The sequence below is a fragment of the Myotis daubentonii genome, chromosome 2 (assembly GCF_963259705.1).
Source record: "Myotis daubentonii chromosome 2, mMyoDau2.1, whole genome shotgun sequence".
NCBI lineage: Eukaryota > Metazoa > Chordata > Mammalia > Chiroptera > Vespertilionidae > Myotis > Myotis daubentonii.
This window is the reverse complement of record NC_081841.1, coordinates 207,124,473-207,148,611: the sequence shown is the minus strand read 5'-3', so window position 1 is coordinate 207,148,611 and position 24,139 is coordinate 207,124,473. Positions and strand designations below refer to the sequence as shown.

Below are 24,139 nucleotides of genomic sequence, written 5' to 3'. Positions count from 1 at the left end.
GTCTGGTGCCAAGGCCTACTTCCAGTGCCGAATGAAATTATAATGTTCTGTAGCTAATACTTAAACATATTTTTATTGATTTCAGAGAGGAAGTGAGACGGAGGGAGAGATAGAAACATCAATGAAGAGAGGGAATCATTGATTGGCTGCCTCCTGCAAGCCCCCAACTGGGCATTGAGCCTGCTACCTGGGCATGTGCCCTGACCAGGAATTGAACCATGACTTCCTGGTTCATAGGTTGGCATTCAACCACGAGCCACACCAGCCAGGCTGTAGCTAATACTTTTTAAACTTGGCTGGATATTTTCAAGACCCTAATTGGTGGCACAGTATTAATACTGGCAGCTGCACTAAATGTCTGACATATTGGAGTTCATGGCAAAGGTCAGAAAAGACCAGGTCAGGGCAGCGACTCTTTTCTTTCACTGACACCTAAAGGCATAAGACAGCCCAGGTCAGCGCGAGATCCCAACAGTGGGTCTGAACAGTGGAGCACAGGCTGCCTGAGAGGTGCCTTGCACGGGCCGCGGAGCCGTGAGGTGAGCTGGAAGAACGGTGCACGCGGGGTGAGTGCCCCTGCCATAAGCTCTCTCTTTGCTGTTCTGTGTGATGAAGCATGGAGTGCAATAGAAACGTCAATCAAATGCCACTTTAGAAATAAAGGGAACAGCGGGAAAACAGGCTTACATAAAACACAGATTTCAGAACCAGAAGTTCAAGGTCAGTGAAAGAACAGACTGCTGTGTTTAACAACAACAGATGTCTACAAAAGTTAACAGAGTAAAATTGTTTTTTTGTTGTGGTTGTCACTAGTATTTTTATACAATTTTGTCCACAAAAGCAAAATAGAGCATGCGTGTGTTTTATTTATACATCAATAACACATACACTTACAAGCCAATGTGAGCACAAAAGTGCAGCTCGGTCAGTGAGCGCAGGAGAGCGGGTGTCATCAGCAGAGCCAGGGCTCTGGTTTCACGTAAGCAGGTAAGTGGGAGCGTCTCTGTGATGACTCCTAAGTGCTGCAGATCTGTTGCTTCTCTCTGGGACGCTGGTCAGGCCAGGCCAGGGGGTGAGTAAGTGGCATGCTGTAAATCCATCACAGCTCAGCAACTGTAGTGCCTGGAAAAGGCCTACTGGGAGAGGTGGGGGTGCAGGTCTGGGGTCACCTTCTGCGCTGCCTGTCCTACCGTCCTGAGGACTGGCCCTCCCCCCTCCCCCCCCACATGGCAGAGGAGGCAGCTGAACTTTGAGTCAAGGTGGGTATCAGCTCATACCTTGAAAAGTCCCTAAGATTCCTCTGAACCTGATGGCATTCCATAAAAACTCAGAACTCAGATTAGAGAGCAGGAAGGGATGTGGGTAATCAATGAGAAGGTATGCTAGCTGTTCATGACAAATAAATCAGAAATTGCTAAAGGATTGATATTTGCATAGGAAAGGAAAATCCTTCTTTAACAGCCATTCCAAAGAGCAAGCCCATGGCTTTCTAGGTTAGAGAGACAAACCGGGAAGGTCTGCCCACCCCATTGCCCCTCCTAACATTCGCATCCAACAGGCTGCATCCCAGTGAAGTCACACATTTTCGCAGACCGCCCTAAACTCTTAGTATGTGTGTCTCTGTGATTTGGGTAGTATCCCATTTAAAGCAGAAATTCATCGATATCATTATCTCTTTTGAGACAGAAAGAGAGAGATGAGAGAGAAACAGCAATCAGTTGCCTCCTGTATGTGCCCCAGTGGGATTGAACCTGAAACCTAGGTATGTGCCCTGACAGAGAATCGAACCCTCAACCTTTTGGTATATGGGACGATGCTCCAACCAACTAAATCACCCAGCCAGGGCGCAAATTCAAAATCTGTTAATAGCTTAGACCCAATTACTACTTTCATATTCACAATCACGATAAAGACAATGTTCTGAAAAAACGTATTTAACACTCTTCTGGCATTCTAAGTGGATTAAGGATTGTAATTCTACTATGGAAGTGACAGCTCCCATACTTACTTAACAAGAAAAATTGAAAACTCGGAAGGCTTTCCCTTCCCTGGAAATGACCAGTGTTAAAGAGCCACTTTACTTAAGAAGGAATCACTTAGGTACAGTGCATTAGTGGAGACAAGTTAAAAATAACCTAAATGGAGATGGCCTGAGCTGGCCAAACGCCAACAGGAAAAAGTCACCTTAATGTCAGCTCTGTCACAAGGAAAACCTGTGGGGTGAGCAAGTCATCCTTGTCATTTGTCCCTATGACTGGTCGGATTAGGTTCAGACTTTGTGTGGAACTGGTAGGTGGAGCAGGAGTTAAGAATATGACTGGATGTGCTAAGGTCCTGAGGTCAAGTCCTAGCTCAGCCACGCTCTAGTCCAGTGATGGTGAACCTAAGACATGCGTGTCAGAGGTGACACACGAACTCATTTTTTTGGTTGATTTTTCTTTGTTAAATGGCATTTAAATATACAAAATAAATATCAAAAATATAAGTCTTTGTTTTACTATGGTTGCAAATATCAAAACATTTCTATATGTGACACGGCACCAGAGTTAAGTTAGGGTTTTTCAAAATGCTGACACGCCGGGCTCAAAAGGTTCGCCATCACTGCACTAGTCCTATTATGGAACACACCTGTTCCCAAAACCTTGGATGGTATCTCACTTGTGCTTTTGCCCGATACATTAGCATTTAGTTTAACGGATCTAAGATTCCAGGGCACCATTTGTATCTTTAGATGATTATTTCAGAGAGAAAACAAACACAGGAAATGACTTCCCCAGGACCCTAGAGTTAAGCAGTATTTGAGTACAAAACTCACAGAGCATTTCTGCTTCCCCATACAATGTTTTGTGTACCATAAAAAACGTTTATTTTCGCCCTGACCAGTGTGGCTCAGTTGACTGGAGCATCATCCCATATACCAAAAGGTTGCAGGTTTGATTCCCGGCCAGGGCACCTACCCAGGCTGGGAGGCAACCTATATATGTTTTTCTCTCACGTCAATGTTTTTCTCCCTCCCTCCCTCCCTCTCCCTTCCCCTCTCCCTCTCCCTTCCTCTCTCTCTCAAATCAATAAAACATATCCTTAGGCAAGGATTTTTTTAAGTTTATTTTCACACTACCTAAAATTTTATTTCCTATACTTCCCATACCTCTGGAGTATTAAACATTGGGATTGGTCCTGACGATGAATGCTACCTGATCATAACATGCCTTTGGATTATAACACCAGAATGTAAAAATGGAAAGGGACCCGTAAAAGGTAAACAGGGAAATGAAAGTATAGGGAACTCTTTTATGCTCCTCTGATCTGGGGAAATGAGGCTTTAGTCCTCGGCCATGCCCCTGCCCACTGTGCCAGCTCCTGTACAAAGAGGTGCAGCCCATCTCCAAGGGGCTGTCTCCTGGTCACACACCCTAGAAGCCAGACTGCTCTCTGAGCTCCCCCGCCTGCGGGAGTGGGGGGTGAGGGGATGGTAGTAGTGAATGCCATCCATCTCTTGTATTAGTCAGAGAGGTCCTATGCTAAATAAATAGGCACTGAACTCAATATTTAGGCCAATTTTAATAAAAGCCCGTGTCACATAATTTAACATTAGAAATAGCTGAGGTTGATTCGTTTTCAGTACCAAGGCATTATTTATTTTAATCACTGTTATAAAAATCTTTCTAATATGTACCACATACCTTTTATGTCTTTCTAGACAGCCTATAATGAACACATTCTTTCTTGACGACACAGGGGCAAATTATGACAAAGTATTACAGAGCAGCGCTGCTCCCCGGGGCCTGACAGTGTGGGTGGGCATCTCCGCTAAGTGCATGAGGCTCTGGGTGCCCTGCCTTGCTGTCAGCAACCACTTCCCACTCTGTCCCCGTAAGCTCTTCTACTTTCAAATGTGTTGCTTTTGATTGGCTTTGGGCTTAAAACAGAACAAAACAAAAACAGACAACAAAATCTTTTTTGTTGTTGTTAATCCTCACCCGAGGATATTTTTCCACTGATTTGTATGGAGAGTGGAAGAGAGGAAAAGACAGAGAGAAACATCGATGTGAGAGAAATACATTGATTGGTTGCCTCCTGCACAGGGCCCGGGAGGAATCTGCAACCAAGGTACGTGCCCTTGGTCTGCAGGCCAATACTCTACCCACTGAGCCAAACCGGCTAGGGCAACGAAATCTTTTGAAATCCTACCTAAAATATGAAGAAAGGGTCATCAGAGGGGTCAGCTTTGGATAAATGTGGTGACTTCTATACTGACCACTCTTGGGCCCTCTTGGTTCTGAGTCGTGATCTGGCTGCTGGCAACGGCTTGCTTACCTGTGACCTCCTGCTAAGTCCTTGGGCGCTGGCCCTCTGTCCGCCTCTGCCTTTTTTGTTTTGTTTTGTTTTGTTAATCCTCACACGAGGATATTTTTCCATTGATTTTTAGAGAGCATGGAAGAAAGGGGGAGAGACAGGGAGACAGAAACATCAATGTGAGAGACAAATAGAATGTTTGCCTCCTGCATGCACCCCAACCAGGGCCGGGGATCGAGCCTGCAAATGAGGTATGTGCCCTTGACCAGAATCGAATCCGGGACCCTTCAGTCTGCAGGCTGATGCTCTAACCACTGAGCAAAACCGGCTAGGGCTACCTCTGCTTTCTAACCAGAACTCCCAAAACCATCTCCTTGCTGTGTGTTCACTTCAGTGCCACTTCTGTTTCGTTTATCTTGAGCTCCTAATAGCTTGGATCTTGTAGTTCCTTCCACTGTCTGTAGCAACCCACACCTGCTTAATACTTATGAAAACCAATTCCGGGGGAGGGTTTGAATGTTTACATCACGCACAGAGCTTTCAATTCTAAGTGCCACAATTATGAAAGCTGCACAGAAGTAGGAAATACATCAGTTGAAAGAATGTTCTAATTTGCAGACAGCTTGCATGTATTTTATCAGACTATACTTGACATTTTAAGCTTCCTTGTGTCAGTAAATTATACTTCTCCTAGCAGCAGGAGTTATTAAGTCTGTGCCCAGAATAAACCAGACAGTTTTGGAAAGTTTAATTTTTTTCAGTTTTCATACTCTACTTTATGACTGTGTTTGTCTTTCCAAAAATAAGCCTATAATGATACATAGTCTCTTATTTCTAATTTAAGATTATAAATGCCATTTTTTAACCTTCACAAGGTTTCATCATAATCCGGTAAAAAGTTTCAAAAATTCAAAAATAAAAAAGACAAAAGATTTAATCTGAAACTCCTATGCAAGATGGAAATATTTCTTGATGATGGCTTGTTAAGATGAAGATTGTTAGAAATACAACACTTAATGGAGTCTAGGGTGCCACCTTCATGAGCGGAATCTTATGTTTTTCAAAATTCATACATTGAAGCTCTAACCCCTAATGTAACTGCATTTGGAGATAAGCTCTATAAGCAGGTAATCAAGGTTAAATGAGGTTGTAAGGCTGGGGCCTTGATCCAACGGGATTAGTTTACTTTTAAGAAGAGACACCAGAGAGCTCTCTCCATGTGCACGTAGAGGGAAGCTCACATGAGGATGCAGCGAGAAGAAGGCCATATGCAAGCTAGGAAGAGGGCTCTTACCGGAAACCAGATCTGGGACTTAGAGCCTCCAGAACTGTAAGAAAATAAATTCCCAGTAGGCAGCTAGTTAGATGAAAGACTGGGATGGGGGAAAGAAGAGGAAGTCTATTTTGCTTACAACGGCTAGAGGGGAACAAAAAGGGAACATTAGCTCATACCAGACAGCATGCCCCAAACTAAAAGTAATTCTAAGAAGAGCACAAGGTCAGTAGAGTACATATCGAATTTTTTACAGGGCAGCCACAATAATGAGGAAGGGGAGACTTGAAACCCTTCCAGATGGCCCCGACATCTCGGGTAGTCTAGAAACCTAAGGAATAAGGATATATAGATATACTAGAGGCCCGGTGCACTAAATTTGAGCACAAGGGGTAGGGGGTGGGGTGGGAGAAATCCCTCAGCCTGGCCTGTACCCTCTCCAATCCGGGACCCATTGGAGGATGTCCGACTGCCGGTTTAGGCCCAATCCAACTGGCAGTCGGACATCCCTCTTGCAATCTGGGACCTCTGGCTCCTAACCGCTTGCCTGCCTGCCTGCCTGCCTGATCCCCCTAACTGCTCTCCCCTGTAGACCTGATCCCCCTAACTGCTCTCCCCTGCAGGCCTGATCCCCCTAACTGCTCTCCCATGCCAGCCTGATCCCCCTAACTGCCTCTGCCTCAGCCTCACCACCATGGCTTTGTCCAGAAGGATGTCTGGAAGGTCGTCCGGAAGACGTCTGGCCTAATTAGCATATTACCCTTTTATTAGTATAGCTAATCTTTAAGACCCCCCATTAGGTGGGGTGCTCAGACTAGCTGAGGTGCTTGCCTGTATTATATTTGGGTGTATTTTCTGCAATAAAACTTCATTTGCTTTGCCTGCTATTTGTTGTCCCTTGTTTGAATTCATTCCCAAGCAAGACAAGAACCAGGGTGAGGTGGGCTTGAGACCCCCGGTAACATTTTAGCCATCCTGCCTGGGTCTTTGGTTATGGTAGCCCATGCTGACTACGACACCATTTATCTTATAATATGCACAGTTATTTTACCAAGAAAGTCAAAGACATGCCATCAACTGTAAGATGTACCCCAATTTCAATGTTGAAATGTGAAATGTTAAAAAGATAAACACAATATTTAAAATAAATAGCAAAAATAATCTGTATGACAATAATGATGAGCTTTTTACAGTAGCTTTTACCTGAGTAAGGCCAAATAATCTGCTCTAATCATCTTTGTTTGATGGCCTCCTACATTGTCCAAAATGAGAGGTTGCATAGCTTCATGCATGAGAAAACAGTCAAACATGGGCAAACAGATATAAAACCAAAGCTTAGCCTTTCATTGTTTACACTAGAGGCCCGGTGCACTAAATTCGTGCACGGGGGGGGGGGAGGATGGGGTGGGGGAGAGGGGTCCCTCAGCCTGGCCTGTGCCCTCGGGGGATGTTCAACTGCTGGTTTGTGGGAGGCAACCAGCAGGGCGCTCGCCAGGCCCCCTCCCCGATGCCATCTCCACTGCCGCAGCTTGTCTCCTGCCTCTCAGGAGGGCAGACGCATCATAGAGACCTGTCGTTCCACCATTCCTCCGTTCAGTCAATTTGCATATTAGGGTTTTATTGTATAGGATTGAATTTACCTCCACTTCCCTAGGAAGCCTGAGCTATTGACAGATCGTGCCTTAACTCTGCTCCTACTTCACTAAGAAAATGTAAATTTCTCCAATTTCCCTCCTAAAAGTGAACACATCCTTTTTGTTTCAGAATTATGGGTCCTTTCAAAGGCTAGCATCTCTCCTCTGTTGATCTCTTTCCTGGGCCATTAGCCTGTCCTCTCTCTTCCCTCCCTCAGTCTCTCTCCCCATGGCCTTCGCTCCTCAGTCAGCAGAGATGGAGTTCCCTCTCCTTAAATAAAAACAGAAAACCACACACAAATGCAAGCCGTTCCCAGACCCTGCTTCTGCCCTCATGCTTTAAACACTTTCTTTTTTCTTTTACAAGAGGGGTCCATAAGCCTTGCTCTCTTCCTCCTCCTCCACCCTCCTTTGTATAAAGTGCCACATAACCCACTCGATGTCACAAGTCCCTAGGGTTTCCCTGCCACATGCGTCTCTCACTAGGTTTCATAGCAACAGCACTCGAGAAAAAACTACGACTGAATTCCACAGGATGGTCATTTTGCTGGTCGAGAATCTACTCTTTCTGAAGCCAATGGTCATCCAGCAAACAAGAAACCTCCAACAGCGAAGGTGCCTCTCAGATGAAGGATTAATGATGTGAGGAAGCATGACAGGTGGAAAACAGATCATGCTGACGTGGTGGGGCCAAGGAAAATAGCAGCTGTGTGTGGAATGACATTTAAGCTCCGTGGCCTATTGGTGAAAACCAATGCCATTGGCTTCATTTATAAATACCTGAGAGTCAACCAGTAAGGGAAAGAAAACTATATTATTCGTTTCTTAAGGACTAAGGACTAGAACCCATCTATGCTAATTCTATAAACCCAGAGTCCACCACGTCACCACACAGTTTAAAGAACCAGATCTAGGAAAACAGGAGTCAGTCAGCCACAGCTTTCTCTAAAGTAGTTGTTGCACAGAAGTTTTCAGAAACCTGTATAAATATTTGAGTGATTGCTATTGACCTGTAATCAAATTTCCATGTCAAAATATAATGTAATTTTCCTCTCCATTTTTACATTATTCAACCAGTCTTCAATTTTCTGTTTGAATGGATGAATCATAACAGCACACTGGAAATAATTCAAAACACCAAACTAAGTGGTTAGAAGTTTATAACCTGACAATTGAATCAGGGCATATCTTGCCTCCAGCACAGACAGCCACAGTGTTAAGTTGACCTGCTTTTAGCTGTACACATGGTAGGATTTCTAGTAGCTTCTGCTATTTATGTATGTACGTATGTATGTATGTATGTATTATTTTTAAAATATGTTTTTATTGATTTCAGAGAGGAAGGGAGAGGGAGAGATGGAAACATCAATGATGAGAGAGAATCATTGATTGGCTGCCTCTTGCATGCCCCCTACTGGGATGGAGTCCACAACCCTGGCATGTGCCCTGGACCAGAATCACACCCAGGACCCTTTAGTCCGCAGGCTGATGTTCTATCCACTGAGCCAAACCAGCTAGGGCAGCTTCTGCTTTTGAAAGATTCACTATCATTCTAATGTGGTATCCGATACATAAACCTAACAATTTTATGCCAGAATATATCATCGTAATGAGAATAAAAAGCTTCTGCAGGCATATACTGTCAATTCATTTCCAAAGGCCCAAATTTTAATAAGTAGAATAGACAAATTATACAACAAAAGATCATAAATTACTTTGGCTAGGAAAATATCTTTAAAAATAGCTGGTTCTGCAGACTGAAGGGCCCCGGGTTTGATTTCTGTCAAGGGCACATGCCTGGGTTGCGGGCTGGATCCCCAGTGGGGACATGTAGGAGGCAGCCAATCAATGATTCTCTCTCATCATTGATGTTTCTCTCTCTCTCTCTCTCTCTCTCTCTCTCTCTCCCTTCCTCTCTGAAATAAATGAAAATATATCTCGAAAATAAATAACTAAAAATAGCTGGCTCAACATTCTTCTTGCAGGTTTCTATATATACTGCATACAAAAGAGTGTGAACATGTGTTTCAACAGCCTTTTTAAGGTGATGGCGTATGGTGTAGCCCACTTTTCCATGGTCATGTAGGAACCACAACATTCGTTCCTAGCAAAACAAGATCTAGGTCTGTATTTCTGCCACCTCAATGCAAACCCTCCAGAGCCTCCTGCATGGGGAATCCAGCCAATGTCTGAGCAGGAAAAATGAATGGCAGAAGGTTGGGGGGCCTTGATGATGGTTGGCCTTGCAACCTCCAGACAGGCATTTGCTCTGGTTTCAGGCTTGTCTATCACTGAATTCTGTGGGCCTAAGCCCTTAACCAACATGAAACTGGGTGGCAAGGAATAGTTTGCTCAGAAGTCTGATTCAGTGCATCTTCCCACCTGCTAGGAGCGTGGGGAAATGTGTGCATGTAGGGTGCAGAGTAGAAGGTTAGATGTTCAGCAGGGATTGGACTGACAGTGTTGCTCTCGTTTATTAGTTTCCTTGACTTGGGACTCTGTTCCCAACCACCTGACACGTCACCACCTCGAGCCCTTACGTTAACATTTTCTACATCTTCTACTCTAGCACCAGGTGAAGTGCCTGTGTATATGTATTTTTTATTGATTTCAGAGAGGAAAAGAGGGAGAGAGAGAGAGAGAGAGAGAGAGAGGAAATGAGAGAGAATCATTGATCAGCTGCCTTCTGCACACCCCCTCCTGGGGATCAAGCCCACAACCTGGGCATATGCCCTGACAGGGAATTGAACTGTGACCTGATTCATAGGTCGATGTTCAATCATTGAGCCACGCCAGCTGGGCTTATTTTAAGCAATTTTTAATATCTTGTATTAGTGTTGAATGTTGGCAATACTAATGAACCAATATTGATACATTATTAACAACAAATACCCAAAGTTTATATTAGGGTTCACTCTTTGTATTGTAAAGTTCTAGGGTTTTCCAAATGCATAATATCATGTACCCGCAATTCTAGTATCACTGCCCTAAAAATCCCCTGTGCTCTACTTACTCATCTGGCCTCCCCCTCAAAAACCCTGGCAACTACTAATCTTTTTACTGTCTCTACAGTTTTGCCTTTTAAAGAATGTCAGATAGTTGAACTCATACAGTACTTAACCTTTTCAGATTGGTTTTTTGCACTTAGCAATATTCATTAAGGCTCCTCCATGTCTTTTTGTGGCTTGGCAGATGTTGTCATCGCTGAATAACTGTATGGGAATACCATGGCTCATCTATCCACTCACCTACTGACTGAAGGACATGTTGGTTAGTTCCAATGTTTGGTAATTTGAATAAAGCTGATGAAATATGCCTGTGCAGGTTTTCATATGGACCTGCCTGCTGATTTTTCAGTCCTCACCCATACAGGGGCAGTCTAATGAGAGCTGACTTATGGACACTATTCATTCTGGAAAGCAGAAGATATTCACTCTGGGGCCTTTTCCCCTCAAAGCTCCTTATTACCTATTTGGCTCTCAGCTATCATTTCTGATTGACAGATAACTTCTGCAGATGTATTTTCTGAAGCTTGGTTACTTCTAATGACTAAAAGGTTATCAAGTTCCTTCAAGGGTACTGTTATAGATAAATGAGTTTCCTCTATTGACTACATAGAGGGCTGACATCTGTCATAGAGACTTAGAGAGCCCAGCTGGCATGGCTCAGTAGTTGAGCAGATCTATGAACCAGGAGGTCATGGTTCGATTCCCAGTCACAGTACATACCTGGGTTGTGGGCTTGATCCCCAGTAGGGAGCATGCAGGAGGCAGCCGATCAATGATTCTCGCTCATCATTGATGTTTCTATATCTCGCTGCCTCTCCCTTCCTCTCTGAAATCAATAAAAAATATATTTAAAAAAGAAAAAAAGAGCGAGATGGGGGGATGGGGGGTAATGTGGGGATAAGGACACACATGTAATAACTTAATAAAAAAAATAATTCAAAAAAAAAGAAAAGAAAAAAGAGCGAGAGAGCAATACATCTTCCTTTTTTGTTTCAGACATGTCAACATTACTTGCCAGGACTGAAAATCTCCAGTGGAAATAAAAGTGCTTAAAATTTTAGACAAAAGGTTATGTATTGATGCTTCTATATTCATAAAGGGATTGTCTAAATTGAGCTTAGACACATTATTATTCTTGACATTGACATTCTGATCTCTACTTCCACAACCAAAGCAAGAATATTTTTCTTTGTATCACAAGGTCCACATTCTGCTGTAGCCTGTCTCCTTTCATCTCAGCTTCCAAATCAACAGGTGGTTGCTGGTTCTGTTGCCTGTTTCCAGGAAGTTCGTGGTGCCCTGTGTTACCAAGATGTCCTTGGTCATTCTGTTGATAACCTCATGCCGTTGATCTCCTAGTTCAGTGGTCGGCAAACTGCAGCTCCTTGAGTGTGGTTCTTCCACAAAATACCACGTGCGGGCGCGCACGTACAGTGCGATTGAAACTTCGTGGCCACACTCCAGGGGCCAAAGAGCCACATGTGGCTCGCGAGCCGCAGTTAGCCAACCACTGTCCTAGTTCTTTGGTTGCATCATTCACTTGACCCTTATTCTGACATTTTAGATGCTGGCCCCTTTCACTCAGAAACATCTGTATAATGCATAAGGGTACTTGTGAGAGAAAAACTAGCTTCTTTTGTTGTGTGGGGATGAAATTTGAGAACCTGGGTATTTTGTTCAGCAGGCAGTTTGTTTATTTTTAAAATACATACATTTTTATTGATTTTAGAGAGGAAGGGAGAGGGAGATGGAAACATAAAAAATGACAGAGAATCATCAATTGGCTCCTTCTTGCATGCCCCTGATTGAGGATCGAACCCACAACCCTGGCATGTGCCTTGACTGGGAATTGAACAGTGACCCCCTCGTTCATAGGTCAACGTTCAAACACTGAGCCACACTGGCCGGGCAGGCAGTGTCTTTAGAGTATCTGCAACAGCTGCTTTTTCTGATGGATTTTGCAGAGCCCTAGTAGGACTCCTGTCTGACAGAGTACTGCGCTGAGGAGTATGACCAGAAAGATCTTGTAGGGCAGGAGTGGGGAACTTTTTGTCTGCCATGGGCCACTTGGACATTTATAACATCATTAGCAGGCCATACAAAATTATCAACTTTAAAATTAGCCTGCTATATCTGGTCAAGCATTTAATTAACTCACCCCTAATGCCTTGGCAGGGCCAGACGAAATGATTTCACAGGCCTTATATGGCCTGCAGGCTGGACGTACCCAACCCCTGCAGTAAAGGAAAAGGGGTGTTTTTCCCTCTCTACTTTTAATTTTTTTCATTTAAAAATCAGATTTGAAAGCAAGGGCTCACAGAGATATCGGCACACCCATGTTCATACCAACACTATTCACAATTGCCAAATGGAGCAACTCAAGTGTCCATTACAAATGAATGAATAAACAAAACATGGTATATACATACAATGAAATAGTTGTCAGCTGTAAAAAGAAAGGAAACTCTGACACATGCTCCAACATGGATGAACCTTGAGGACTTTATTAGTGAAATAAGCCAGACCCAAAAGGACAAATACTGCTTGATTCCACTGACATAAGACAGCTAGACTAGTCAAATCCGTAAAGACGAGAAGTAGAATGTTGGTGTTCCAATGAGCTCCATTTTTTACCTCACCAGGACAGAACACACCACTTTCTCTTTGAAAAAGCCACTGTTCTCCACACGGTGATAAGAGTCCCCAATCACCAAAACCCTGTAGTGCTCTCTCCCCCAGACCACCAGCCTCTCAAGGGAAGAGCTACACATCTTGCACCAATTCCAGTACAAAGAGGTTCCATATCCAGAGTCAGCGAATAAACAAATCATTCAATGATGTTCAAATACTAGTCTTGCCTGGTACTCCTCAAATTTGGCTTTGAAAAAATATACAAAAAATCTTGTGCTCTCTTTACCCACTTTAATTCAGCACATTGGTGATTGCAGATTTGGGTATTTTTCTATTACATAATACACTTAGCAAATCAAAGGCTCATTTGGATTTTTGATCCATAAAAGGAGTTGTGTCCTATCCCTTAATCTTTAACTTAGCCCCATAACGCTAAAGACAAGAATTTATGACTCTTATAATCCAAAGGGAGGAAAATCCAGCTTTTTCTCTTGCATGTTTGCTTGCATGAATGAAAGAGGAAAATTAGGGGTGGGGAGGAGATGCTGAAATTAGAGAGTTCATTAATATGCTACTATAACAGAAATATTAATGCTACTTTTCCCTTATAATTAATCAAATAAAAATATAATGTTAGATTTAAACAGTACCATCCTGAGAATACACTATAAATGGGGTTTAAGAACAACAGCCTGGTAGGGACTGGAGATCACTACTCTTCACATGACCTTGCCTGGATGTTCCCGGATGGCAATCCACCGAGGGTGGGCAGCAGCAGGAACTGTGTCACGGCTTCTCAGAGTGGGGCTCAGCAGTTCTCAGCTCCAGACTCCGGAAGTGAATCAGTCTCTAAGCTCTTGAATAGACAGTCAAACGGGATAAATCTACTTATTCTGTATATTTCCAGCTATCCTATATAGAATATATATATATATATATATATATATATATATATATATATATATATATATATATGGTTTTTGTTGTTGTTGTTAATCCCCACCAAAGGATATTTTTTCCTCATCGATTTTTAGAGAGAAACATTGATGTGAGAGAGACACATCCATTGGTTGCCTCCCGCACATGCCTCCACGGGGGGTGGGGGGTGGTGGGGGTGGGTGAGAGGGGATGGGGATCAAGCCTGCAACCAAGGGATGTATCCTTGACTGGAAGGGAACCTGCCACCCTTCAGTCCACAGGCTGATGTTCTAACCATTGAGCAAAAACAGCTAAGGCTATATATGGTTTTAAAGTCAGACCGTAATGCAAAGAGCTGACAGTGAATTATGGTCTAGACCAGCCGTGGGCAAACTACGGCCCGTGGGCCGGATCCGGCCCGTTTGAAATGAATAAAACAAACAAAAAAAAAGCCCGTACCCTTTTATGTAATGATGTTTACTTTGAATTTATATTAGTTCACACAAACACTCCATCCACGCTTTTGTTCCGGCCCTCCGGTCCAGTTTAAGAACCCATTGTGGCCCTCGAGTCAAAAAGTTTGCCCACCCCTGTCTAGGTTCTGGTCAGCTAAAAAGTTGATTGTAGATATCCTTTTTATAATTCAATACAGTAGTCTGAAAAAAAAAAATCCAAGGTAAGGTGTTTATACAAAGGAATGAAGAGTTCTACTGAGACTAATTCTTAACCTGAAAAAAGAAAATGTGTGTGTCACAGCGCAGGCCCACTCTTCCTGCCTCACTGACACATGTTTCCTTCTTCAAAGACACTGTTCTTTCCACAGTCCTTGCTAGAGGGAAGCACCCAAAGTGAATGAGGTCAACTCCTTTTGGAGACCTCTTGGCCAGAGGTCTGTGCTACATACTCTTATGACATCAAGAGAAGAGAATTGTGCCCGGCCGGTGTGGCTCAGGGGTTGAGCATCGACCTATGAATCAGGAGGTCATGGTTCGATTTCTGGTCAGGGCACATTCCCAGGTTGTGAACTCGATCCCAGTGTGGGCATGCAGGAGGCAGCCGGTCAATGATTCTCTCTCATCATTGATGCTTCTATCTCTCCCTCCCTCTCCCTTTCTCTCTGAAATCAATAAAATATATATATATATATATATATATATTAATATATTTTATTGATTTTTTACAGAGGGGAATGGAGAGGGATAGAGAGTTAGAAACATCGATGAGAGAGAAACATCGATCAGCTGCCTCCTGCACACTCCCTACTGGGGATGTGCCCGCAACCAAGGTACATGCCCTTGACCAGAATTGAACCCGGGACCCTTGAGTCTGCAGGCCGATGCTCTATCCACTCAGCCAAACAGGTTAGGGCAATAAAAATATATTTTTATAAAAAAGAGAATCGCAAAAACTGAAGGACATTCAACTGGTCACTTAGCACCTCTATCAGTTCAGCCCTACCAGGGACTGAAATATGCTAGAATCAGGCTTGCTATTTAGTTCCTTCAGTCTGTCCTTAAATAAATCCCCAGAGTCTTAATGCTTTCATGCCACTGTCCTCAGAACACTTCCTAATTTGTCTACGAGTAAAGATGCAAGATGGCACAGACAAGTTCTGACAGCTGCATCTCAACAATGCATTATACCAAGGGCTACATGACAGTGAGAGCCTCACTCAATTCCAATCTAAACACAATTCAGGACATCAACATGCAGCAAACACAAGGGTTTAGTTGCCTTTCCCGTCCCCCCTCCAACATTAAGCTCCTGGCTATTGCCAAGCTTGTCTGGCCCTTCGTGCCTTCTTCAGAGCAGTGACAGTGTCCTCATCATAACGTGTTTCAGATTTTGGAAACTAGCTTTCTAAAGGTGCATACGAATTCTTTACAAGTGAAATGCACATAAGTATTCATATATTCACTTATCAGAAATGCTCTGAGAGCCCAGCTGGCGTGGTGCAGTGGTTGAGCATCGACCTATGAACCGGGATGTCCGGGTTCGATTCCTGGTCAGGGCACATGCCCCGGTTGCTGGCTCGATCCCCTCTGTGGGGCGTGCAGGGGGCAGCCGATCAATGATTCTCTCTCATCCTTGATGTTTATATCTCTTGCTCTCTCCCTTCCTCTCCTTTCCTCTCTAAAATCAATAAAACTATATTAAAAAAAAAGAAATATCCTGAGATATAATACATTCTTTATGGTCCTTAATCAGCATAAGATTTGGCTTTAGAGGTACACATGGACAGAGACTGAAGGTTGATTGGGGCAGCCCTCTGCCCCTCCATTTGAAGGCAGAGTTAACCATGCAGATAGCATTTTCAACCTCACCTCCCTCCAATAAATAAAATTGCATTATAACCTTTGAACTACCTTGATGCTTTAGCCATATTAAGAACACACACAAAAGGACCAATTATTTCCAAAGAACATCGTTAGAGTAATTGTATCTTTCTAGAAAGAGGATTTAAAAAAAAAAAATCTAGAAAAGAGTTTATAAAGAGTGTCCTTCTCAAATCTAACCAAATGCATTGATAGTGCAGTAGCTCTCTGGAGCAGTTTCCTTGGCCAGGAGGCACTTTCCAAATGGCCAAGGTGTCCTTTAGATGGCATGAGCTTTGACCTAGGAGGTCACAGTTTGATTCCCGGTTGGGGCACATGCCCAGGGCTGTGGGCTTGATCTCCAGTAGCAGGCGTGCAGGAGGCAGCTGATAGATGATTTTCTCCCATCATTGATGCTCCTATCTCTCTCTCCTTCTCCCTTCCTCTCTGAAATCAGTAAGAGTGTATGAAAAAGGAAGAAGTCATGGGCAATTCTCCCCTTCGGCGACTCTAAGCCTCCCTCACCAATCTGAGTCTGGTACACTCAGCCAGCTGTCAAGGACAGAAAAAATCTACAATTCTCCCTTCCCTAAACTTCAGAACAAATTAACCATTTATTAGCCAGTAACATCATCCAGGAATTCAATAGGATTGTAAGTCACACGAATAATAGTATTTTTAGCGGCTGAAATAAGGGGTTAAATGCCAATCGTTACCTGTAACATTGCCAATAACCTTAACCACAAAACGATATAGATATATTCTGGCTCTTTGCCCACACGAGATGTTCCATGAACATTTACATGCATGCATGCATGCCAACCAACATACAAAGCTGTGCACGTAAATGTTTATAACCTTATCCCCTTTCTATGTAAAGCATTGCACGCTTATCACATTTATCATAAAGAGCCCAGGTAATACCCCCCAAAACATACATATTAGCAAACATTATGCAAATCCTACCATGCCATCTTGATATGCATTCTTAAGCTGTATTTTTGCCATCCTCTTTGATTGGTTCAGTCAGTTCTTTCAGCTCAACTAAAAAATATTCTGAAAAACTTTCTGACTTCCAGTCATCTTAGCTCACCGCCTGCTGCTAGTTAAAAAGCCATTCCCAAATGAGAGCTTCTACAGGAAAGGATACACACGCACTCCAGGAAACAGACATTCATTTTCACCTTCAAGACACCAAGCACGTCCCCTGCAGCTCGGAGCCCTGATTTGCCCGGTGGACCTCGGAGGCACATTCCGCAGTCCCCATCTGCAGGGCAGGCTCGCCTGTTTTGATCACGTCTAAGTTTTCCAGGCAAACAGGTCACCCTCGGCGACAGGGACGACAAAAGGAACTCACCCAGGCGGCCAGATTCCAGTCCCGGGCGCTCGCAAGTGAGCCGACCTGTCGCGCCCCCTCCTCCCGGTCCCGGAGGGAGGGCAGGCGCAGGGCCGGCTGAACTAGGCTGGACAGCAGGCTTCCCGCCGCTCCCCTCCGCAGACCATTGTTAGAGCCGCGGCCGGCGAGCTTCCTGCACCGAATGGGGGCGGGAAGCTCCACCGAACCGAATAGTTGCAATGCTCTCCCGGAGCCGGGGAGGAAAAGCTGCTTTTGCCTCCGAGGCGGAGGCTGTACCAGGTGTAACTTCCACCCCGTGACCTATTTTAGAGTGTGAGAATGAAAGCAGTAAGAAAAAATAGACGGGAGGTGCGCGGGGGAGCTGGGCGCCGTGGGCGCGGGGGCCCGAGTGGGAGCGCGCGTGCGCCCGGGCGCAGACCGGGGCTACGGAAGAGAAGTTGCAGCCAGGGCCCTGGAGGGAGGCCTCCGGGGCAGTGGATCCGCGGGCAGAGCCGGGGGGTGGCCCCTCCGCAAGCTCCTCCTCCCGCCGTGGCCCGATCCCGGCTGCGCCCCGCCCTTCTCCGGCACGCCCCGCGCGGGAAGCGCCGCTGGGAGGGGAGAGGTGGGGGGGCTCGGGGGCCTTCAGGTGGTGGGGGCATCAGCAGCTGGGCGACCGCCCGCAGTTCCGGGAGCGCAGTTCTCCGCCCCCATCGCCATCCCCGCCCCCCCGGACCCACCCTCTCCATCCCGGAGGTGTCCCGAGGACAGCCTCGGGGAGGCGTTGGGCGTGGAGCAGAGCCCGAGGAGTGTCGCCTCCCCGCTAGTCAGTTGCAACGCCACGCCCAAAAGTGCCCGGGAAGTGAGGCTCTGCCGCGGGATGGGGGGACCTTCCTGCTTCCTCCCCGCGCCCTTCTGGTTTCTCCTTCCTGGCGTGGCCCGTCCCACACGGAGAGGACGCCGAGGCCAGTACACCTGGTCCGCCCGGAGCGCAGCAACGCCATACCTGACAGCAACGTGACGCTTTACCCTTAGCGCGTCTTTTCACGTGTGTTCCTAGCAAACAACTACTTCAGGGGAAATGTCCCCATTGTGCACCTTGGATAACGGAACACCAAAGGGGCTAAGTCCAAGGTGCCACCGCGTAGACTCTCTGGAGCTTTTCACTAAAACAGGATGCTCAATCTGTTAGGAGTTTTGCAAAACTAGCCCCATCAAAGTAGCATCTATATGGGAAGGCGGGGTGGGACTTAGAAGGTTCTACCTAAAATCTTTCTGCCGGGTCCTTAGCATGATAATCTTCAACCTCTATTATTAAACAACTCAGTAATGACCAGGGGCCTGTGTACTTTCAAAGATGCTAGTGCCCAATATAAAAAAATTAGCATGTTTATAAGTACCGCGCGCTAACCGATTGCGCAACTGGAGCTCCAAAAAATTAGCATGTTTAGTAACTGCTCTGCTGCCCTTGGGTGGGAGGCGATGCTCCTGGCTTCATGGGTGTGGGGGGACTTCATGTTGTTTTTCCAGGCGTGTTGTGTGTGTGTGTGTGGGGGGGGAGCCAATTATAAGTGTATGTCTCACATAGACACTGGTGAACTAAGAGGGAGTGGAGGTCAGCATATGTAGTTTGATTCTGGAAGAGTTACCTAGTGCCAAGGTATATTGGTGTAGGGGAGGAAACCTTCGCTTGAGCATCTTTATTACTATGCCCAGGATATTCAAATTGACATTTCCTTGTTCTATAAATGTCAACTTTTTGCACATAAAAAGAAAAGCAAAAATCATGAGCCTGGTCTTACATGTTCTTCTGGAGCTGAATGCCAGCCCACAGAAGTGCCACTGCTCATTTTTGTTTCCATTCAATGGAGCTACAGCAACCATCCCTCCTGCGATGCAGATACATACTGGATACTGTGCTAGTCCTTGCCCTCTTCTAACAGTGCAATAGGAGAAAGCACACCTAAGTGAGTATAGTATAGTGCATGGCACACACACAGTAGGTGCCTAATAAATACCTGTTGAGTGAATGAGATCTTAATGGAATGTGATAAATACAAAAGTACCTTGGTTTAAATTCTGCAGGAAAACATGAGGGAAATCAATTATAGGTGATGTGGTCAGGGAAGGCATCCTGGAGGTGGTGCCAGGTGCCAGATTTTGATCTGAACGGGATAAGGAATGAAAGTGAGGAAGTGTGTTTGCTATGCTTTCAGGACATGCAGAGGCAGAGGTTCCTAACCATTTGTAGGTAATAGGCCCGTGTGAGAATCTGATAGAAGCTTTGGAACTCTCCTGTATAAAAAAATAAAAGTAAAAATATGTGCATACATTTCCTGAGATTTCACAGACTGGCTAAAGCAGATCTGTGGAATCCCTAGAGGTCTGTGGGCTTGAGTTATCATTTTCTTATTTGGAGGCAGGAAAAAAATAAAGAGATTACTTTCTTTGAGGCCATCAGAGGAGGCATTTCCATGGCCACTAACAGAATTTGGGTAATGGCTGAAGGAATGGAAAGAAAAATGTTCTGTAAAGAAAATGTATACACTTGGAAGCATTTCCTCTTTGAAGCTGGACCTTTTAACATTTTTGTTCCTTTGTACATGAGAATTTCACTTTCATCTTTCAACAAAAGGGGGAGGACATAGACAAAATATGACTGTCAGACATTGGCAGTTGCTGATCCTAAGTGGGTACATGGAAGGGGTTATTATATTATTATCTCCTCATTTGTGATGTTTGATAATTTTCATAAAAAAAATTAAATGATTTTTACTCTCAGATAGACATAACCAACCAACCCTATGACATTTCTTAACTTAGCTTGTTAAAATGGACATTTTGTATTAAAAAAGGAAAAAAGGAAACAAAACAATAACAAGTATACTAGTGATGCCAACATAAGATTACTAATAAATGCAGTCTCCATAGAAACAGTGGGGTTTTCTCTTATAATTAATCATGAAGTGTGTTAGCAATGTTTTCAAGTGTTCTGTTTCTTTCTAAACTTGCACTTTATTTTATATTGCTTAGTTAAGTCGGTTCCTTTATTATTACATATAATATATACTATTGTATTGCTGTATATAATTATGTAATAATAAATATCTCTATATATAAAAGCTTACGTGACCATCCGACCATTAGACCATCTGACCAGTAGCTATCATGTGCACTGACCACCAGGGGGCAGATGCTCAATGCAGCAGCTGCCAAGCTGTGGTGACTTGGCAGCTGTGGTTCTCAGGTGATGCACCTGAAACCAGAGAGGAGGGAGTCCAATTCCAGGCTGTGTCACCTGAGAACCACCCTCTCGCAATCTGGGACCCCTTGGGGGATGTCGGAGAGCGGGTTTTGGCCTGATCCCCGCAGGCCAGGCCGAGGGACCCAACCCGGTGCATGTGCACCGGGCCTCTAGTATAGTATATTACTACATCTGATTGTTAGTATGTTGTTTAGTCAACTCCATTCGTTTATTCACTCTCTGTGTCTAGCACACAGCTTTTGGGGAGCAGATTGCGGGCCATGGTTCTCTGAGTGCTTGTCCTGCCCTCCTTTGAGAAAGACAGTGGCAGTGGTCCCTTACATATAGGGTGCCATACTACCCATCATGGGACTAACTCAGCCAAGGATTCGTGACCACCAGAAGGCGCTATTTGTCCTGTGGCCTACAAGGCAGAGGCCAAAGAAGGTTGCCAGATAGAAGATGATCAGTACCAATCAGATCAGTACCAATCAGATCCCCCCCCCCCCCCCCGTCTTACAGGCAAGATTTGGATTTGAACCCAGGCAGTGAGTGCTCCAGGGCCTGTGTTCCTACCCACTCTGTTCACTGCCCCCGGAAAAGCAAAAACAGTTAAGTGAGCTGCATGCATGACCCAGTGGCACTGTAGGAGCAATGGATGCCTTGACAATTGAGAGGCTCACCTTACCATAGGACCCGCGGCTGCTGTGTTTCCATGTTGATCTTCCAGCACCTTCTTCCAGCTCAGGGCTGTGGACATTATGACTTGCCCTTCCTTACTTCCTCTTGCAGTCTCATGACAAAGCAATGTCAAGGTAGATAACCCGTTTCTTCTTTTACAACCTCCATGAGCACAACCGCACGATAGCACGATTGTTTCTACCGCTGCCAGTACAGGAAGCGCTATCCTGTCTACCATCTGAGTGGCCTGCTTTCCTCTTCATAAAACATGGGAGACACCTTCTTAGAGATGTTATCTGAAAGCAAATGTTTACAAACCAAATCACATTTTCCAATTGACTTTTTTTTTGTAAAATAAATCTTTTTCCACAAAAATAACATTTTCCTTTGGAACCATTATGAAAATTATATCCAGAATTTAGCGTCTATTATTTTTAACTGCTTACTTAATGGAATTATGGAAGGAAATAGAATCAGTAAATACGAAAACCAAATTATTTCATATCCCTTCTGCTTGACGTCTATTACCAACTTTCCATTGCTTATTCAATTCCACAAATCCATGGAGTAGGGTGCAGCACCCCTTGCAGCCTGGCACCAATGCACTTCCTGGGGCTCAAGGAAAATCATAAGATCTCTCCAGTATATGCAGCCCTCAACTTCACACTTCTAGTTTCTTAAATTATGGCATTTACTAGTATATAGAAATTCAGCTAAGTTATTTTCCTAGAACGTTTGACCATTATTTATTTTATCCTCACTGTCTATCACAGTTCTTAGCACTTAGAGCTCAATGCATATATTGGATCTCGCTCATTTTCATATATTACAATGAGTCTCAAAATCTGTTGCATGATGCTTATGTAACTCATTCATTTCCGCTCTGAGCATCGACTACATCAAGCCCTGATCAAAGAACCGGCTGTTGAACCATTTTGGGTCCTTATCTAGTCTTACTATAATGAAGACTTTGAAAAATATTGCTGTGTTTTTACCCACATTTCTCCTCCTTTCTAAGTCATTCCATATTTATTGAATGATTGTAACTCTTTTAGCATGATACTACCTTGGTGCATTTATTTATTCCACCAAGTCTTCATTGAAGACTTGGGGATGATGTGCCAGGCACTGTGCCAAGAAAACAATGGTGAGCAAAACAAATAAAAGACCCAACCTCCTAGAACTTATGGGTTAGTGGGATGACAGGCATTAGTCACACAATCACGTGTACTACAAATAAAATGCGTGATGCCAAACTGAAACAAGTATCAGGAAGGCAAGTCACAGCATGACATGCGAGCTCATGTGTCCCCTGTCTCTTTTAGAGGGGACATGGGTGTAGGATTCGTCTTTGTGGCCTCATGTTAGCCCAGAGCTGTGCGTATGGAGGTGATCAATCAGTTTTTGTTGAGGGAACATATGCATCTACTTCTGACATATAAGTGCAGGGCGCTTTCTGTATGGCACAGAACTGAATACAGTACCCAGCAGGCATTCAAACCCTCACATGCTGATCTCAACACACTGCCACTTCATGCTGTTTGCTTTTGTTTCCATGACCACAGTCCATGGGTCTTCTATCTCCAAACGCATCCTGTTTTCTTTGCCAGCATGACAGCATGTAACTTCTTGTTATCCTAGTAGCATGGTCAAGAACATCCTTTCCTTTATAGCAAAAGTTCTCATATGCACTAATACTTTGCTCTTCTCACCACCACACATTCATGAGCCCTCTTCTTTATAGCTCATAAAGTTTGCTGAAGATATACAACATTGTTTCTTTTGTCACACGGGAAACTGGGCCACCCTGCACTATCCTTTATGTCATTTTCCGACTTCCGCTCCCTCTCTGCAGTTATTTGGGTATTACTTCTGCATCCTTTTCTCTTGATTGCTGCCATGTTGCTCTTCCATCGTCTTCTACTTGTGATCTTGTAGTTTCTGGAGTCAGCTTTTTGCTGGAACGGGAAGTGACACATGTCTCCTGGTTTATTTTATATCTTTGTTTTTAATGGCGTTATTGCATAATTCTTTCTCAAGAAGCACTCTCAGATAAGAATCTCAGGTCTGATCCCCCCCCCCCCAATGTGTTGTTTGTTTTTGGCTTGGAATGGGCAGAGCATGGGAAATATGGAATATTTCTCATGGTAGAGAAAGAAAGACTAAACAATAAACTCCAACAACAGAGGATGTGTCATATATTTTAAAAAATGAACATCCAGGATGTAGAAAAATACAGAGCCATTATTTTGAAGACAATTCAAAGACCTGGAAAACAATATGCTAAATGGAAAAGCTTTTGGATCGCTATTTTGTAAATATTTAATATTTACATGTATTGGAAGAAAATACTAGACAAGTATACCAGAATATTAATAGTGGTTTTATCTGAGTGATGAAACTTTTATTATCATATTCTTCTGCATATTTCTTGAGAGAAAGAGACTACGTGTAGTTTTGGAGCAAAGTTTATCCCTAATTGTAGTCACAACTCTGTCCTCATGGACTTTATTGATATTGTGTGCCTGCTGCTACTGATCAACTGTGTGAGAAGCAGTATCAACATGTGGAAAGTCCTCTTGTTCCTTTAAAGAAAAAAAGGATTTTAAATTCTCAAGAGCAGAAGTGGCAGTAAGTCCAGCTGTTTTAAGTATGGAAGCCACAATGACCACAGCATTTATTTACCAAAAAACTATTCGTGGTAAGTGAATGACACAGTCATCTGTGTCCTATCTTGTAGCTAAATTACTTGTTGTATTTACATCATGTTTGTTAGGTAAAGTCAAATGTCTTCTCTTTGGCTAAG

At 44.0% G+C, this 24,139-nt stretch overlaps 1 protein-coding gene and 1 long non-coding RNA gene across 5 annotated transcripts in view; one reads left to right on the top strand and one right to left on the bottom strand.

Annotated features, from left to right (window-relative positions):
* Positions 1-18,018, bottom strand: part of TRMT9B (tRNA methyltransferase 9B (putative)) — a 42,887-nt gene extending 24,869 nt beyond the window's left edge. For 2 of the 4 annotated variants that reach the window (XR_009451411.1, XM_059685533.1), the window contains exon 1: positions 17,433-18,012. The gene's annotated coding sequence lies outside the window, so the exon portion shown is untranslated. Of the gene's footprint in view, positions 1-17,259 lie in introns of all 4 variants that reach the window. The other 2 variants (XM_059685535.1, XM_059685534.1) reach the window with 2 other exon arrangements.
* On the top strand, positions 908-10,726 carry LOC132228694 (uncharacterized). Its single transcript, XR_009451412.1, has 3 exons — positions 908-987; positions 7,738-7,862; positions 10,396-10,726. It is a non-coding gene; the product is annotated as an uncharacterized LOC132228694 (long non-coding RNA).
* Positions 18,019-24,139: the final 6,121 nt, after the last annotated feature.